We start from the raw sequence: 13452 nt of genomic DNA, 5'->3' as shown, positions 1-13452 counted from the left end.
CCTTTTCAAGATAAATTTTGGGATAAAAACATATGTTTGTTGCAAGTTGCTTCTCAATGTAAAAGATGAACCCGCCCTGTAACATGCTTCACCACAGTCACCAATACAAAAAATAAAGGCCGTGGTTTAAATAAGGTTACTAGCAAAAATAACAAAATCAGCTTCTCTTACAAAGCCCTCAACTCTTTCCAATTTAGCAGAGCGAACGCTGTAAAGGAGCTGGGCGGAGAAAAAGTACGGCTCTGTTGTCCATTCTTCCCGAACTATCGGTGACTCAGAAGGATATAAGACGTCAATTTGAGATGCGCCCTCGTAGCAAAACCGGGTTAATTTCGGGCACATGCCTTTTGTCAAGCATGCTACGCTGCCTTTACCGTTCGGTAACTATGTCGTTCAACAGCAGTGACATATATTTTTAGCGTCATTGATGTTAAATAAAGAGTTCGAGGCAAGGAGAAGTGAATAACGTGTCACAAAAAAAAGCAAACGAATAAATTACCATTCGCATTCACCACCAACTACACCCTCCCCACGAAGCACCTTCGGGAACAAACGTATTTCAATAAGTATCTCTATCTGTATTCCGGAATACATTTCGCTGTTTCTGCGGAAGTATCATAGAGATCCCTTACAGAAATGTCATATCTGGACTTATATTAAAAAATACAGATATGGATATATAAGGAATAAAGCAGATATGGCCAGATATGCACAATCAGGCCATATCTGGATGGATATACCCATATCTGCCCAATTCCTTATATACCCATATCCGCCCAATTCCTTATATATCCATATCATCCCAATTCCTCATATTCCATATATAGACTGCTTTATATGATCGCGTGTTTGGGTCTGGCAGATAGGGTACCCACCCTATATAAAGCAATTCTCATATGATGCTCCTTCTGGCATCACATGAAAATTATTGCCATGGGACAGTTACCATAGTTTCCAGGTCCAGACACGGGATCATATAATGCATTTCTATGAGTATCCACAAAATACACATCATACTGTATCCCACACTGCCCCAAACGTGTGTTCACGTAGATATATCTACAGAATAGGCCACTGACCAGTCTTTATTGGCCGGGTTCGGAAATTGTCATTCCAACAAATACGTATGCTACAAAGATAGAATGTAGGCGATCGCTAGTTAGAAAACATTGTAACATATCATTCGACGTCGGAAATTCACAGCCCTTTGGCGGGATTGGTTGTCGTGAGAGCAGACCGAGAGTTTGGTTTGCAAAAGAAGTTTTATACATGAAAGCGTGAAAACTCCAAACAAGCACTTCCCTGTTCAAGAAAAAATTATAAGGAACAAAACTGTAATATCGCGCGGACAACCATTAAAATAAACTAAAAATGTAATAGCACACAGACACCTATTAAAATAAAACAAACGGAAGGCAACAATTAAGCTGTAAACTATATGGAAGTTCCAAGTCGTTGATTCTTACTCACAGAGTCACAGGCCTGATTCAACTCTCCGGTCGAGCACAGTAGTTTTGACAAGGGCTTGCTTGCTAGCCTCATCGTTGAAGTCCTTCCTTGCACCGTGGGATGTTCAAAGCCCCCAGTCGCTCCTCGCTGGCCTTGTTTTTCCGTTCGGTTGCCAAATCTTCCCGTGTGATTAACACATCACACACGCACACAGACACCGTTGTTCGCCGCGAAAGCAATACAAGATGAAATGGTCGTTACTGCTACTTGAACACGACGAGGTCGCCACTGTTTTCCGGACTAGGAAATGACGAGGGCATCATATCTTTAACTAAAACCTCCTAAAAATAAAAAAAAAATAAAATAATGAACACATAAGAAACAAAAATAAAATAATGAACACATAAGAAACAAAAACAAAAGGACTAAATCATGAGAAAAAAATGAAATAATGAACACAGAAGTAAAAAGAATAAAAACACGAAGGCTTTACACAGACAGCCACATTTGTTCAGTTAACAATGACGTTTAATTCTGATAAAAAATATTCCTGCTGCGCTAAAGATCACCACTATGGTGTGTAAACTAGGCCACCTTGAGCAAAGCAGGATTATTTGTGATCATAATCAAATGTCATTGCGAACTCAAAAAGTGTGGCTGCCTGCGTAAGTCCTTTGTTTCACTATTCTTCTGAATTCCGTGTTCATTATTGTGGCTGTTTGGGACCAGGCGGAACTTCGTGGTGCTTTTTCCATTCTGACCTTACTTTGGACAGCTTCGTACTCATAGAAAAACCCACTAGCTTCTCTACTTAATCCCACTCCTTCTCAAAAGAAAAAAGAAAAAAATTGTGCCTATGTTTATACAGTCGGAAGTTGTCTTGGCTCAGTGGGCGTCTGCTGTCTCAGCAGTATAGTAATTTAGCCAACGCGGTACAACCGCTAGCCTGGGGTCTTTAACGCGCACCACGCAGTAGAGATACACAACCGCACGCCGGTACGATGCTCATTCAGATCGAAACGGGCAGGGGCGGGGATCCACTCCTCCTTGCTTCCCTTGAGGCACTGACAAAACAAAATCAAAGGTTGGGTAAATTATGTTAACCCAATATACCTCAAACACGTAGCATGAGTGCTGGCAAGATATTTGCTGCCTTCAATCTAGATAAGCTTGTCAATTTACATGCTAAATAACAAGTAACTTAAAAGCTGAAATATATCTCGATGGAACTACAAAAAACGAAGACTAGCTCTGCAAATATAGTGCTATCTAGTACACCATAATTGAGTATAATCCGATTACAGCGTCCCCTTACCAAGACTGGAGCAAAACAAGTGTAAAAAAAATTGGGTTGTGTGTATGTTTATACAGCCTAGAACTTGGTCTGCCTCACAGGGGCGACGAGTCTCCCAGCTGTAGATGAGAAATTTAGCCAGTGCGGTAGAACCACTAGCCTGGGGTCTTTAACGTGCATCACGCAGTAGTGATACACGACCGCACGCCGGTACGATGCTCATCCAGATCGAAACGGGCAGGGGTGGGGCTCGAACCCAGGATCCCTGGGTTCTGCAGCGCGAGCTTTCGCTCCACGTGCTCCAAGCTGGTGTGCGCTACACCACTCGGCCACCGATCCCCCCTGCAAAACAAGTATAGACTGTGCCGTGTCACTACCACAGAAACAATGGTATTGTGATTTCGTGGAGATCAGAGTTCGGAAAAATTGTGACAGGCTTTGGCACGACAAATATGCCAATGTCACTATTCATTTTTTGATATTCTACGGTGACAGTGCAGCGAAACAATCACACATCAGATACTCAGAAAGACAAGCACACGCGCTGAACGTATAACTCTTGTGTATTCGACTACTTCATTCTTCTCTTCAACGTCTAGGTGGACATTCCAGATCGTGATAAGCAGAAGAAATAGCACGAAATAGAAGAAAAAAAAAACGAAAGACAAGAGAAGAGAAAAGGAAAAGACAAAAGAAAAAAGCAAAGAACGACCAAGAAAACTCTTACACTTCATCCCTATCCTCACCCCTATCGTTTAGAGAGAAACTGGAGCTCTTTGGTCGACAGCGCTATAGAAGGACTACTTGCACACTTGTCCTTCAGATGCTCGATTCTTTGCGCTTTTATTACTTCTCTTGTCAGTGGGTCTCAAATCCCATCTATTACGGAACAATTTTCAAAATGTGCTACGCAACCACAATCCTGACAGTAGATTCTCAAATGTCTAGCGAAAACTCGATGGATATTATAAAGATCCTCCATAAAAACGATCATTCAACACCCACCAGTCTGGCCTACATGCTCCTTACCACACTACTTATGTAGACCATACTGGCAGGAGTTTAAATGATCGTTTAAAGGAGCATTTTATAAAACCCACTGAGTCGCCGTTGGACATTTGGGAACCCACTTTCCGGATTGTGGTTGTGTAGTACATTTTGAAACTTGTTCCGTAATAGGTAAGAGTCGAGACCCATTGACAAGAGAAATAATGGAAGTGTAAAGAATAGAGCATCTGAAGGACAAGTGTGTAAGTAGTCCTTCTATAGTGCTGTCGACCAAAAAGCTCCAATTTCTATCTTAAGGATAGGAGTGAGGGAGAGGAATGACTTGTAAAGGCTTCCTATTTTAATTTTTTTTTGTCCTGTTCTTCGCTTTTTTTTGTATTGTGTGCTATTTCTTCACCTTATCACGTTCTGGAAAGTCAATCCAGACGTTGAAGAGAAGAACAAAGTAGTCGAATACACGAAACTTTTAAGTTCAACGCGTGTTCTTGTCTTGCCGAGTATCTGGAGTGTGATTGTTTCTCTGCGCTGTCACCGTAGCGTACGGTTCACCAACTCGCCCAAGTATCCATTCTATCATTTCTGCAACATTAAAACGACTCTGAAAGTGCGAGCGCCTACAGGGTGTATTCACGCAAGTCTTGCAAGCGTTGAATTGTGGGTAAAGCTCCCTGGTTGTGTCCATGTGCGATATATGACCAAATACCAGAGACCAATACTGCAAAGTTCTCCGAAAACCAATCGGCGCGGTGGCGAGCGGCAAGAGTGGCACTGTTCACTACTCTCGCGGTTCGTTCGTGTTGCTACTAACTAGTGCACCAATGGAAAGGCTTCAGCCATTATTGGGCACACTAAATAAACAAATACAAAATACAAATACAACACACACAGCAATACTGGATGCTAGTAGGGACGCACTTCTGTTCGGGGTCTGTGGATATTTATACCGCGTATAGTTGGTCAGCCATTTCAAAGTTGCGATGGGTTGCTCGCTGTAGATGAGCAATTTAGCCAGTGCAGTATGACTGCTAGCCTAGGGTCTTCAACCTGCACCACGCAGTAGTGACTTCAACCTGCACCACTCAGTAGGGACACATGAACGCACGCCGGTACGACGCTCATCCAGATCGAAATGGGCAGGGGTGGGGATGGAACCCAGGAGCCTTGAGTTCTGCAGCGCAAGCTTTCGCTCTACGTGCTCCGAGTTGGTGTGCGTTAGCCCAGTCAGCCACCGATCCCCCAACGCAAGGCAACACAACGCACTACTGTTGTAAACTCATAATTCCGCTTACGAATGAAATGCGCCATTCCCCTACAGGCTCTCATTCCGCGTGAGTGGCATCAAAACTGCTAAAGGCCAGCCCATAAATACTGTCTGTTTTAAAAACACTCCTGGCAGCAATAAGTTGCTATTATATTGCTCAATAATGCCGCGCGCAAGGTCACGGACTTGTAGAAGGTTCTCGTTTATTCTTACTACTGACATAACTTCTATCGTTTTTCCCTGCTCTTGTTTTTCCAGAATGTGCATGTTCATTCTCGCGCCGAGCGCGCTACGCTCGAACCTTCTCCGCCGAAACTTCGAGATAGCGCTCACTCTAGATAAGAGGCCGCCAGCGACTTTGTCGAGTCAGTCTCGCCCCAGCGCTCGATTCTGCTGACACGCCTACTTCGACGCCCGCGACGCTCTGCTTTCTTCTGTTGCCTTCTTTATTTTTGGCACAAGTTCGCCACATTAAACGCTCATTTATTTCTGTTTATTTCTGTTTATTTCTTGTTTATTGGTCACCACCCGTGACATTCTGGTGGAGGTGCGGGGTACCGCATGTTCGTGCAGCGCAGCCCTCCGAGTTCCCGCAGTACAAGTCCGAACCCAACCTCCCGAGGACCCAACGAAAACCAGATCGAGACTCGATCAAGTCGCCGCACCCAAGGGCTAAACCCGGAATACGGACTTCTACCACCCAGGACCAGGCAGCCGACGATGGCCAACCAGTCGCAGACCCCCGCCGCTCCTGCCGTCGTCTACCTACCCGTCGCTCCTCGGACACCGGCTCCGTTCCACGGCGAACTCCACGAAGACGTTGAAGATTGGATCGACCAATTCGAACGCGTCGCCCGCCACAATAGCTGGACCAACGAGCAACGGCTGCAAAACGTGTATTTCTCGCTCGAGGGGACTGCCAGAAGCTGGTACGAAAATCACGAGTCTTCGTTGACATCCTGGGACATTTTCAAGAGCCAGCTGAAGGCGACATTCGTCAACCAGCATCGCCGAGAGAGAGCCGAAGACTTACTGCGTACCAGGACTCAAGGGCCCAACGAGAGCATCACCGCCTTCGTGGAGGATGTCCTGCGTTTAAGCGCCCGAGCCGACCCAGAGGCCACAGAGGAAAAGAAACTTCGAATCCTCATGCGAGGCGTCAAGGCAGAAATTTTTGGAGGCCTGGTTCGGAATCCCCCGACGACCGTCGATGCTTTTTTCAGTAAAGCCACCAACATCGAGCGCGCACTGACGGCCCGAGCAAGCCACTACCACCGACTCGCCGGCGCGCCTACTGCTCCAACCGTCACGGCTTCCCTACTGGACCCAAATACCAACGGTGTCGACAACCTCCGGGAGATCGTCCGGGATATCGTCCGGGAAGAGCTCCGCAAGATCCTACCTGCTGCAGATAGCCCGTCTTTTCTCTCACTCGCCGAAGTCGTACGAGAGGAGGTCCACCGAGCCTTCCAGGCGGAGACTCCTGTCATCGCAGCAGCACCCGAGGAGCCCAGCCTGACCTACGCCGCAGTGGCCCGAAGGCCACCACCTCCTCCTCGAGCCTATGTCGCTCCGCCCCGACGTCGATCTCCTGCGCCGCAGCACGACCGCCACCGGGACGACCAGGTCCAGTATGCCGGCCAGGAGCCCCGCGCACCTCGGAAGACCGACGTGTGGCGAACACCCGACCGACGTCCTTTGCGTTTCCACTGCGGGGAAGCGAACCACACCTACCGCCAATGCCCATACCGACGACTCGGGCTGCGCGGATTCCACCCGAATGACCCCCGCCCCCGTTACGGTGAACGCCCTCGGGAGATCGACGAGTACCTTCGACGACCTCAGTCCCCCGAGCCTGCCTCCCGCCGACAGTTCCGGTCGCCATCGCCACGACGTCCGGCTTCGCCGATGCACCGACCCCGACGTGAAAGCCTGTCACCCCTCGCTCCTCGCCGGGGAAACTAGGCGCGGCAACCCCTGGAGGTGGAGTTGCCGAAGACGACCGACGTAAAGAGCCTCCAAGAACGACGGAGCGCTCCCACTCTCCCGACGCCACGCATCGCAACGAAGCTTCTGCATCGGTGTCCAACAACCTAAACGTTGTTATCGACGGCCACGACGCATCAGCACTCGTGGACACCGGAGCAGACTACTCAGTCTTGAGTGGGAGGCTCTCCCGCCGTCTTCGAAAAGTCACGACGCCGTGGGATGGACCTCAAATACGAACCGCCGGAGGGCACCTCATCACGCCGGTTGGGAGATGCACTGCTCGCGTCGAGATCCACGGTGAGACGTGCCCTGTCAAGTTTGTCGTTCTGCAAGACTGTTCGAGGGACATTATCCTCGGAATGGACTTTCTCTGCGAGTATGGCGCCGTCATCGACCTCGGAGCAAACCGGCTGACGCTACGAAAACCTGCTCCACCGCAGGAGGACCCCAAAGCGACGTCATCCGCGGTACGAGTCCTCGCAAACCACGTGAAACTACCACCGCGGTCAAGTGTTTTCGTACCCGTCGGGGTCGATGAGACTTTCTGCGGCGACGTTTTGCTCGAAGGAAGCCTCCAGTTGCTTCTAGGAAGAGGGATCGGCATCGCAAGAGGCGTCACGGAGCTCCAAGACGGACACACTGTCGCACTCGTAACGAACTTCCGACAGGAGGCCCAGCACCTTACGAAAGGCACCGCCGTGGGTCACGCGGAGGAACTCCCGGACTCAGCCGCAATCGCCGGAATATCAGAAGACCTCTCCTCATGGCCACCCAAGACAACGCCGCCTTCGCAGTTTGACATCGATCCAACCCTGCCTACCCCACAACGACGACAACTCAGTGACCTACTCGTCGAGTTCAACGAGTGCTTCTCCACGTCGTCAAAGGTGCGCCAAACGACCGTTGCGAAACACCGAATTGTCACTGAAGACAACGCGCTTCCTGTTCATCGGTCGCCGTACCGTGTCTCTGTCAAAGAGAGAGAAGTCATCCAGAAGCAGGTCCAAGAAATGCTCGATGACGACATTGTTCAGCCCTCAAGGAGTCCGTGGGCTTCACCGGTAGTCCTGGTGAAAAAGAAAGACGGGACCCTTCGGTTCTGCGTGGACTATCGCCGACTTAACGCCGTAACAAAAAAGGACGTCTACCCGCTGCCACGCATCGACGACACCCTGGACCGGCTGCGCCACGCCCGATACTTTTCGTCGATGGACCTGAAGAGTGGGTACTGGCAGATCGAGGTGGACGAACAAGATCGTGAAAAGACCGCCTTCGTCACGCCGGACGGGCTGTACGAATTTAAAGTTATGCCGTTCGGACTATGCACAGCACCGGCGACGTTCCAGCGCGTAATGGACACCGTTCTTTCCGGCTTGAAGTGGCAAAGTTGTCTCGTCTATCTCGACGACGTCGTGGTATTCGCCACCAACTTCGACGAGCACCTGAGACGCCTGCGAGCCGTGCTACAGGCTATCCAGAATGCCGGACTGACACTGAAGCCGTCAAAATGTCGGTTCGCTTACGGCGAGCTCAAATTCCTGGGCCATGTCGTGAGTGCTCAAGGTGTAAGTCCTGACCCTTCAAAGACATCAGCTGTCGCCGAATTTCCGAAGCCATCAGACAAGAAGGCCGTGCGAAGATTTCTTGGGCTGTGCGCATACTACAGGCGTTTCGTTCGCGATTTCGCTAAGATTTCTGCACCGCTCACACATCTGACGAAGGACGACGTGAACTTCCAGTGGGGGTAGGAGCAAGAACAGGCGTTCAACGAACTGAAGGAAAGACTCCAGTCTCCCCCCATTCTCGGACACTTCGATCCATCAGCGGAAACGGAAGTTCACACGGACGCCAGCAACGCCGGACTAGGCGCGGTACTCGTCCAAAGACAAGACGGAGCAGAGAGGGTGATCGCTTACGCAAGCCGGGCACTGTCCAAGGCAGAGAAAAATTACTCAACAACCGACAAGGAATGTCTCGCTGTCGTCTGGGCGTTAACCAAGTTCCGTCCGTACCTGTACGGGATCCCGTTCCGCGTTGTCACGGACCACCACGCTCTCTGTTGGCTCGCCAACCTTAAGGACCCGTCAGGACGCCTCACTCGCTGGAGCCTTCGACTGCAAGAATTTGACGTAACCATTGCGCATAAGTCTGGCCGCAAGCATAATGACGCCGATTGTTTGTCTAGGGCCCCAATTGAATCTCCACCCGACAGCACCGAGGACGACGATGACGCCCGTTTTCTCGGAGCACTTACGGATACTGACATGAGAGCACTTCAACGAGGCGACCCCGAACTTCGCGCCGTGATGGGCCACCTCGAAGGTCAAGGAAGTTCAATTCCGCGAGTCTTGGCCCGAGACCTGCCAAGCTTCGTTCTGCGGCGAGACGTGCTCTTCAAGAAGAACTTCGGAACGAGCAACACTGCCTGGCTGCTGGTTGTTCCGGCCAGCCTGCGAGAGGAAATCTTTCAAGCATGCCATGACGACCCGACGGCTGGACACCTTGGATACAGCAGGACGCTCGCCCGGATTCGTGAAAAGTACTACTGGCCGAGGCTACCGAAGACCGTTCACCTATACATTCGATCATGCCATGAGTGTCAGCGACGCAAGAAACCGCCGACGAAGCCGTCAGGACTTCTGCACCCGATTTCTCCCCCGTCTATGCCGTTCCAGCAGATCGGAATGGATTTACTTGGCCCTTTCCCGCCGTCAACGTCGGGAAACCGCTGGATTATCGTCGCCACCGATTATCTCACACGGTACGCCGAGACGAAAGCCCTTCCAGCAGGCACGGCTGTTGAAGTCGCCAAGTTTTTCATCGAGTCCATCGTCCTCCGGCACGGCGCTCCAGAAGTTTTGATTACAGATCGCGGATCATCGTTCATGGCGCAGCTGACCCAAGAAATCCTCCGACTCAGTCACACCAGCCACCGTCGTACAACTGCGTACCACCCGCAGACCAACGGGCTGACGGAAAGACTGAACAAGACAATCGCCGACATGATCTCTATGTACGTCGACGTTGAGCACAAGACGTGGGACGAGGTGCTGCCCTACGTCACGTTCGCCTACAATACGGCGGTTCAGGAGACCACTGGATTCACCCCTTTTCAGCTGGTACATGGTCGGAAGGTGACGACCATGCTGGACGCAATGCTGCCCCATGAGCCATCTGACAATCAGAGCAACGACGCCCAGGTGGTTGCTCAACGCGCCGAGGAAGTCCGCCAGCTCGCCCGACTCATGATTCAAGACCAGCAACGCGTCGACGCGGGCCGCTACAACCTTCGTCGCAGGGACGTTCACTTCCAGCCCGGAGACAGGGTGTGGGTGTGGACGCCCATCCGTCGCCGCGGTCTCAGCGAGAAGCTTCTGAAACGCTATTTCGGACCCTACAAGATCATCCGACGGCTCGGCGATCTGAACTACGAAGTCCTTCCCGACGGAACGCGTCCATCTGCAAGACGCCAGCCACGACCCGAGGTGGTGCACGTCGTCCGGCTGAAGCCGTATTACGAACGATAGCACTTTCCACCGTCGTCGACGTGTGAACTGGTGAACTGTGAACTATGGCTCGCAATTCTACTGTCCTTTAGTTGTGGATTTGTTTTTCGTTTTTGTGCTGCATCGGGACGATGCGCTTTTAAAGGGGGGGATAATGCCGCGCGCAAGGTCACGGACTTGTAGAAGGTTCTCGTTTATTCTTACTACTGACATAACTTCTATCGTTTATCCCTGCTCTTGTTTTTCCAGAATGTGCATGTTCATTCTCGCGCCGAGCGCGCTATGCTCGAACCTTCTCCGCCGAAACTTCGAGATAGCGCTCACTCTAGATAAGAGGCCGCCAGCGACTTTGTCGAGTCAGTCTCGCCCCAGCGCTCGATTCTTCTGACACGCCGACTTCGACGCCCGCGACGCTCTGCTTTCTTCTGTTGCCTTCTTTATTTTTGGCACAAGTTCGCCACATTAAACGCTCATTTATTTCTGTTTATTTCTGTTTATTTCTTGTTTATTGGTCACCACCCGTGACAATATGTAGAGCACCTTACCATGAACAGTCTTGGCAGTCTTCCATGGAGCCAGGACTTCAGCAGAGAAGACTGACATTCTGTGTCGTCTCAGGTCACTCACATCCGGATGGCGAAAGTGAATGCCAACTTCTGCTTGGCAAGGGCTGCAGTGAGTAGAAAGATGGAAACACAGGTTAGAATAAATGATAAAAAATATCATGGACCAACTTGAAAAAAATGCACAAAAAGACAAGGTCAAAAGGACAGGAACACGTAGGACGCAGACTGGTGCACAATGGCAACTCGATTTCTTGAACACAAAAAGAAAATAACTAAAAGAGAATGAGATAAATCAGAAAGGCTGTGCTCGAAGAATGTGAGCTTCAGGAACTGGGGCGTGAGGCAAAGATGTCAGGTAGATTGTTTTACAGACACTCTAGTATTAACAACAGCAGTCCCATGCAGTAAGGTGGTGAGCTCATTCTGATTGAACATCTTGAAATATAGCACACAAAAAACAAGGAATAAAGGAGAGGAATACATACACTACAAACCAGTGCACACTCCCAACACACATAAATTGCAAACGAAAAAAAAAAAAGAATGCGGAAGGAGCTTTAGCAAAAGTTCGAACCGGTCCAAGTGGAATGTGCTAATTCACCCATAGGCATAAGACTGTAAAAACGATTTCCTCGGCAGCTCAGGTAACAGACGGATGTGCAGACACATTGTCAGCCCATACTACGAATAATAAAGGCCTAAAATAATTATCTTGTATGCTTTTTAGTGGTATCTGCTAATTATTCATGTTTTTCCTAAGGATGACATACACGAGCAGTGTAAACAGTGGATAGGTAGGTGAAAATCCATCACAGATTTTAGAGACAGATGGTGATCAACTGCGAAACATCTGGAACCGTCTACTTCGATCGTCCACCAAGCGCTGAATCACCGTGGCTTCATTCCCGATTCGCCAGTGACAATGAGTGGAATCATCATCAGAAGACGACGATGACGTCACCAGGGAACCCTATAAAGACCGACACAAGACCAGCAGTCTTCAGTGGGGGTGGCAGCTTTCCCAGAGTCATGTCACTCAAAACTGCATGGATCGTTTTACAGGCTGGTTACTATAAGTTCGGCTTCGAATTTCGATCTAATGATGCATGTGTTCTTGTGCTGCCGCACCCCACATTTCTTTGTGAGATGTTGAACTGCTGGTGGACTGGAATTGTTCTGTTGTCATCCGGAGATGTAGAGGAAAACCCAGGTCCTGCCAGCGATACTAAGGAGCTGCTGCGAGAAATATTGGACAAACAAAAGGAAATAGCTAAAGATATAGCAGAAATTAAAGCAAACGAAAGAACCGTGGATAATAGGCTCCGGGCAATGGAAAATAGGCTTGGTCAACTAGATCAAATCTCAAAAATGATTACAGAAAAGAAAAATAAGCTAGCTAACGTTGAGGTCACAGTTACTTCGCTAGAAAACACCATTGAATTGCAGCAAAAAAGGCTAAGTAACCTTGAGGATAGGGGGAGGCGAAATAATATGATTGTGTTCGGCATTCCGGAAGCGAACAATGAGACAGCTGCAGATTTGGAACAGAAAGTGATAAGAGATATCTTCTTCGGACAACTTGGTGTAACTGTGACGTCTGTTGAAAGAATCCATCATTTGGGCCCGAAACGACACGATAAAAACAGACCCGTCATCCTCAGGGTATATAATTACAACGAAAAGCAGCTGGTGTTCAAGAACTGCAGGAAACTGAAAAATACCCTCGTGAGCGTGTCCGATGACTATTGAAAGGAGACAGTGGAAAAGCGACGGCAACTTTGGAACTCGGCACGACAAGAGAAACGCAACGAAGATAAAGTGCGACTTGTGTATGACAAGCTTTTCGAAAATGACGTAGCCTACGTCTGGGATTCTGTAATGAACACGCGCGTTCAACAGAATGCGCACGTCCTGCCAATGGCCGCTCAACAAAATTGACATAAAAAGAAAAAAGATGAACGAATAATCACAATAAACGCACGAAACATACTAAACAAAGCACCGGAATTGGAATATATTATTATTCAGCATGATCCACATGTTATTGTCGTAACCGAGACTTGGCTACATAGTAACATTGCTGACTCCGAGGTGTTTCCAAGGGACTATAGCGTGCTACGGAAGGACAGAGAAACTAGAGGAGGAGGCGTTGCCATTCTTATAAAGGAATCTCTAAAGTATGAGGCGTTGCTTGGTATTAACGACCATGAGAGCGTATGGTGTAAACTACTCCTTGACGAGATGGTCTTCTTAAATGGTGGGGTGTATAGGGCCCCGGGCACTGGAATTAATTTCCTCGAGAAAATAGACGATTATTTAACAACTCTTGTGAAAAACAGAACTAAAATTATCCTAACGGGCGACTTTAACCTGCCACAT

This window comes from Ixodes scapularis, unplaced genomic scaffold (genome assembly GCF_016920785.2).
Source record: "Ixodes scapularis isolate PalLabHiFi unplaced genomic scaffold, ASM1692078v2 ptg000910l_1__unscaffolded, whole genome shotgun sequence".
NCBI classification, from domain to species: Eukaryota; Metazoa; Arthropoda; class Arachnida; order Ixodida; family Ixodidae; genus Ixodes; species Ixodes scapularis.
This window is presented reverse-complemented; position numbering follows the sequence as displayed.